Genomic DNA, 6505 nt, shown 5'->3' with positions numbered 1-6505 from the left:
AGCCAGTTAGAGTTGCAGCGGTGGGAACAGTTGGGCTGAACAGAGGACGACATGTTGCTTTTCGTGGAGCAGGTAGCATCTGAAGGAGCTGGTTTAAGTCCTAATGCCAAACTATGACAAGAAATTGCTCCTGGGAGTGCTGATGCCACCCCAGTAACTCATGGAACTGAAAACTCTTGACATGAAACAGCAGCCACCTCGGGTGCTCATCCTGAGGTTAACGCAGAGCTCTCAGAAGATATCTGTAAAGAACATGAAGTAATGTGTTCTTCGTCTTGTGAAACCACAAGAAATACTACAGGCATTGAAGAATCAACCGATGGGATGATTTTAGGACCGGAAGATCTGAGTTACCAAATATGTGATGTTTCCGGAGAAAACAATCCAGCAATTTCTACAGAAGACCGAAAAGAATGTCTAAAGAAACAATTAGCATTCTGTTTTTCACAAGAAAATTTGTCAAAGGATCTTTACTTGATATCTCAAATGGATAGTGATCAGTTCATCCCAATTTGGACAGTTGTTAACCTGGAAGAAATAAAAAAGTCGACTACAGACCCTGATGTAATCATTGAAGTGTTAAGATCTTCTCCCATGGTACAAGTTGATGAGAAGGGTGAGAAAGTGAGACCAAGTCATAAGCGTTGTATTGTGATTCTTAGAGGGATTCCTGAAACAACACCAATAGAGGAAGTGAAAGCTTTGTTCAAATTGAAAACTGCTCCAAAGTGATAAGCTGTGAATTTGCATACAGTAGCAGCTGGTATATCACTTCCTAGTCAGACACAGATGCACAACAGGCTTTTAAATCCTTAAGAAGTTAAAACATTTCAGGGCGAGCCAATTATGGCAAGGATAAAAGGCACCAACGTTTTTTGCTAAGAATGGTCACTGATGAATGGATTCTAGTATCTATAGCCAGCCCATTCAAACTCAAGCACAGTATGCCTCCCCAGACTTTAGGCAGCCTGTATATAATCCTCACCAACAGTACTCGGTCTATAGCATTGTTCCTCAGTTTTGGTCTCCAAATCCTACACCTTACTTTGAAACACCACTGGCGCCCTTTCCCAATGGTAGTTTTGTGAATGGCTTTAATTCACCAGGATCTTATAAAACAAATGCTGCTGCTATGAATATGGGTCAACCACTCCAAAAAATATCTTGCGAAGCCTCATTTTAGGTCATCCAGTGGTTCAGAACACTCAACAGAGGACTCCGTGTCATTGGGAGATGGACAATTGAAGATCTAGTTCAAGAAATTTTTCACCTGAACAGCATAACCCTACAGTAACTGGGGATTAGGAGCAAACTTAACTTCAAAAGGAGACTTCCACTTTGCAGATGGAACAGAATGGGGACTATGGTAGAGGCAGAACTCTTTTCAGAGGTCGAAGACGATGACAAGATGACAGGATCTCAAGACCTCATCCTTCAACAGTTGAATCAAAGGCTCCAACACCAAAGTTTGACTTACTAGCTTCAAATTTTCCACCTTTACCTGGAAGTTCATCAAGCATCCCAGGTAAACTCATTTCGGAGAATAGGATGTCTGATGTTGTTAAAGGCATCTACAAAGAAAAGGATAATGAAGAATTGAGAGTTGGTTGCCCAGTGCCTGCAGATGAGCAGACAGAATGCACTTCTGCCCAGCAACTCAGTATGAGTACCAGTTCTTCATGTGCAGCTGAGCTTACTGCATTAAGCACAACTCAGCAAAAAAAGGATCTAATAGAGGATTCCTCTGTTCAGAAGGATTGTCCCAACCAGACGACTATACCAGTTTCTCCTCCAAGTACTACAAAGCCATTGAGGGCAAGTACTGCTTCACCATGCAATAGTAACATAAATGCAGCTACAGCTGTGGCTCTACAGGAACCCCGAAAGTTAGGTTATGCTGAAGTTTGCCAGAAGCCCCCTAAAGAGCCATCTTCAGTTCTTGTGTAGCCACTATGGGAACTTCGCTCCAATGTAGTGTCTCCCACCAAAAACGAAGACAGTGAAGCTCCTGAGAAGTCCCTTGAGAAACCACATGAGAAGTTAGAAGCAAGGGCTAGTAAGGATTATTCTGGCTTCTGAGGCAATACCATTCCCAGGGGAGCAGATGGAAAAATCAGGGAACAGAGATGCCAGTTTAGTCATAGGGCTATACCTCAGGGAGTGACACGACGTAATGGCAAAGAGCAATATGTGCCACCCAGATCACCAAAGTAAAAAACAACAAAACTATTCAAAAACTTCTTTCTCTTCCCGTTAAACTTGAGCTGTGGCTACACTGAACAGTTTTGGAGGGGAGAGGGTAGCCAGAAAGGAAACAGGAGAAAGTACGTCCTTAAATCATTGTGGATTTTGGAGTTCTGAGTGATAGGATCCCAAAATTCATCTCTAATGTTATTTTTAAATACTGGATGATTTCTATCTGTCTATCTGTCTGTCTATCTATCCATTCATCCATCCACACATATAAAGTATATTTTTTGTATTTTTGTTTTTGGTTTTAATTTGCAGAGATTTGCTGCCAGGAATCAATTTTGATGGTTCAGTTTTAGCTTGGAGGAAAAAAAATACATTATACATCCTTCAGTATAGGAGATGAGGGAGTGAGAGAAAATATTTTTTGAAGAAGCATTTCTGTAAAATTAAAAATTACTTTTTAAAATCTATTTAAAGTTTGGCTTGGAGAATGCCATCTCTGACTATATGATCTTACATTGCAAAGCAGATTAGTGGCTGGGGAGCCTGTTGTGGGTGTGAGTGTGTACAAGAGCGATTGAAACAAAATCTGTTGTCATGTTAGTAAACCGACTTGAAAACTGAATGTAAAACTTGAGTAGATTTTTTTTTCTAGTTTGAAATTTAGTCTGTCTTTTTGACCTTACTAATATTTCATTCAACAAGTTGTAACACTGTTATTTTACTTGAAGATGTGACTACTAATCAGTTTGATGCTCAAGGAAAGAATGGGGGCTCTTCAAAAAATTGAAAATTTCATCTTGAATGTCAGCACGTAGGTGAAATATATTTCAGAGGCTTAAACTTCCCTGTGATTCCCCCTGCTAAAATGGGAAACCAATTTTTTTCTTACTCCATATGTTACTCTCTGTTGACTGCCCACCCCCAAAAGCAAAATAACCAACTACTTACTGAATTGTATGTTTGTCATTGCTTTGACCAGTGTAGTCAAGTCATATAAATTGTTCTAAATTTCAGAATTGAACGTTGAAGTATTTACTCTTCTCTTCACACATTTAGAATTTTAGATCCCAAGATGGTAGGGCAGACTGACCCTACAGTAATTTATTTGTTGTCAGTGTTAAAGATGAAACATTGTAACTGACTCTGAAGTGTTAAATAGTGTAGAAGTAAAATATGATTATTATTATTATTATAAAGGCTTAATTTTGGGGGGGACTTATTTCTGTTTACAGTGTATTTATCACCTTTCTTCCCTCCTCTTCTCCCCCCACACCCAAAAAGTACAGTCTGGAATTCACTGAAACAGAACCAGCAAGTCATGAGATTTTTTAGTAAAATTGAGAAAGATGGTTGAAGAAAATTAATGCATAATTTCTCAGTGAAAAAGTTGTAGCTCTCATATACTAAATACACAAGTTTACATGCTGTTATTTAGAAAATGGCTAAAATATTAAAAGCCGTATTGCGTTAATCTGCTTTAGGTCATACCATGTTCAGAGTTCTGTGTAAGGTGGGTTTTATTTTTCTTTTAAGGGATAGTTTGTAATAGTAAGAACTGTCCCGTATATTAGATCACATGTATACAAATCGAAACTGTAAATTGTGAACACTGGAAAGCACCATTGTGACATAGATTAAACATCTTAGTAATATATTAAAGTGAATGTAAATGGTGGTTAAAATTACATTACTGTGAAGTTTACCTTCCAACTCTAAGTTAAGCTTTGGAGACACGTATTAGCGATGAACTGTTAAGATCTTTGAAAACGCTGCACATGTCTGTACAAGCCAGAATTACTATTTCTTTGACTTATTATTAGCGTGGCAGTTGCTTTTGATTTGGTTGTTTTATGACATGGTATACTACATTTACTCAGTTTGAAACTATTCATTTCTACACACTATTTTTTTAAAAAATCACCTACTAGGTGAAACATACAATAAAATTACCTGCGCTGAAATCTGGGGGAAGTTTAGGTCCTTTAAAAAAATGTATTATAAAAGTGCTTATTTTGGTTTACTAAGATAATGAAGTTGGTGGAAATGATAAACATTTTAAGTGGTAACATCCTTTGAATGCATTGAATTTCAGAGAATAAACATTTTATAAAAATAAAAAAAAATTATTCTGTTGGCCTCACTTTTAGATGGACAAATTCCTTGGTGCTAGCCATTCAAAATTGTGTGAAGGGCAGTATCTGACATAATTACAATATTTAGGGAAAGCTTTTGTTGTTTGACCTGACAACAAGTTCAGGTGTTTTTTTCCCCCCCTCCAAGGGCTTTTAATAGAATTGCTTTGGTCTAAGAATTCATGATAGACTAAATGAAATCCTTCAGTCTGCTGGATTTAGTGAGACCATAAATTAGCCTCATGGTGCGTGTTCTTTCTTTTCCCTGTTTCATTTGACACAATTCATTGAAATGATGACTACCTATAAGTGGTTAGAATTTTCTGTGTGGAAATCTTGAAGAGAAAAACTTTTCAAAGTAAAGTGTTTGTTTCTTTCATCATGGTGTCATCTGCTTTTGATCTTTTCCATTGTGCTTATGCTTAAAACTAGATTTCAATATATGTTCCCTAATGGTAAAAGTTTATATGCAAAATAGGTTTTCTGGCATTTTTTACTGTCACATATAGAGTGAAGCTCGTGGTGACCCAGTTTTTCTCATGGGGCTTGAGGAAGGGGTGCTGACAGTTGGACCTGCCTGTAGACCTCCCTCTCTGCTCTTTAACTGACACAGAAGTGGTAGGAAGGAAACCCAAGCAGGTGTCTCATTGGCATGCCAGTGTGGAGTAGAGAGAGGCAGTGTTCATAGCAGCTGGGGGACCTCTGTCATGGGGAGCAGGGCCCAGCAGCTCAGGTTGGCCTTGGGGACAGGTTCCTGGCATGAGCAAATTCTTGAGTAACTTTAATTCTAGCTAGATTTCTAAAGACAAGATCTTCATACACAGAAAAGCTGGGAAGCAGACTGTGTTTCACCTCAGGGGCCTGTGGTTATAGACTTAGGGAAACATGAGGAGCCAGGGTAACAGCAAATGGGACTTATCCATGGGTGCCAGAGGATTTGGCCAGTGCTACTCACATTCTTCCCACCGGAGGTTAGGGCTGGTCTGGAAGTCATGGGCAGACCCCGGGGTGAGGTCAAGTAGCTCTAGCCGGAACCAGGCAGAGCCGGGCCTCCTAGTAAGGGGCAGGGAGCACTTCCCCAAGTGGGTCCTGTCTTGAATCATGTTGGTGCTTGTATCAGGGGAGGCAGCCTTTCCAGCTTCCTCTGGTCTGGGGAGGCCATTTTGATGGGGAGAAGAGAATTGAAGCTTCTTATATGAAATTCAGCCATTTCTAAGTGTTGAGACACACAATTGCATGGAGCTGCCATGTGCAGGGCGCACATTCAAATTTCGGGAGAATCTAATATAATCTAATGCAATATAAGCTGTGGTTCTATAAAATTTTGCATTTGTTTTTAGGGCTTTTGCAGCTATTGGGGGCTTTCACAGGATGTGAATTTTGTGTTTTTTGGTTGGGTTGTGTTATTTTGGGAACATACATGAAACTCAGTCACATTTTTAGGATATTGTATATGTGCCAAGGGAAATGTATGTTTTTCCGCCTGAATTTTTTTTTTTTTTTTTTTTTTTGAGATGGAGTCTTGCTCTGTCGCCCAGGCTGGAGTGCAGTGGCGCAATCTCGGCTCACTGCAAGCTCTGCCTCCCGGGTTCACGCCATTCTCCTGCCTCAGCCTCCCGAGTAGCCGGGACTACAGGCGCCCGCCACCACGCCCGGCTAATATTTGTATTTTTAGTAGAGACGGGGTTTCACCGTGTTAGCCAGGATGGTCTCGATCTCCTGACCTGGTGATCCGCCCGCCTTGGCCTCCCAGAGTGCTGGGATTACAGGCATGAGCCACTGCGCCTGGCCTTCTGCCTGAATTTTTATTTCTTATATAAATAACATTAAAACCAGGAAAAAAAAGGATGAAGAAATCGCCCATAAACGTAATTCCATACTTTTTTTTTTTTTTTTTAACAATTGTGCCTTCTCTTTTAGATCTTGAGCATATTCTCACTTGAGACTGTAATTATAAACATACTATCAATAAAACTTTATATATTTTTTACTTGATATTTATTTACAGCCAGTAGTTGCATGTTAACTTTATCCAGTGATGAACTTGTATCTGCCAAGTTGAACTTCAGTAGTGAATGGCGGATTTTAGGGTGAAAATGGCTTTCTGTGCAGGCTCCATTCTTTTGGCAAGTGTTGCAGTGGGGGTAACCAGTTGTTGAATGCCACGAGGCAGACAG

General features: G+C 39.8%; 1 protein-coding gene and 1 pseudogene across 7 annotated transcripts in view; both read left to right on the top strand.

Moving 5' to 3' along the window:
* CDIN1 (CDAN1 interacting nuclease 1) overlaps nt 1-6505 on the top strand; it is a 250041-nt gene that overhangs the window by 36574 nt on the left and 206962 nt on the right. The gene's annotated exons all lie outside the window — the stretch shown is intronic.
* On the top strand, nt 53-5972 carry LOC105492727 (la-related protein 4 pseudogene; annotated as a pseudogene).

This window comes from Macaca nemestrina, chromosome 7 (genome assembly GCF_043159975.1).
Source record: "Macaca nemestrina isolate mMacNem1 chromosome 7, mMacNem.hap1, whole genome shotgun sequence".
Taxonomy (NCBI): Eukaryota; Metazoa; Chordata; class Mammalia; order Primates; family Cercopithecidae; genus Macaca; species Macaca nemestrina.
This window is presented reverse-complemented; position numbering and strand designations above follow the sequence as displayed.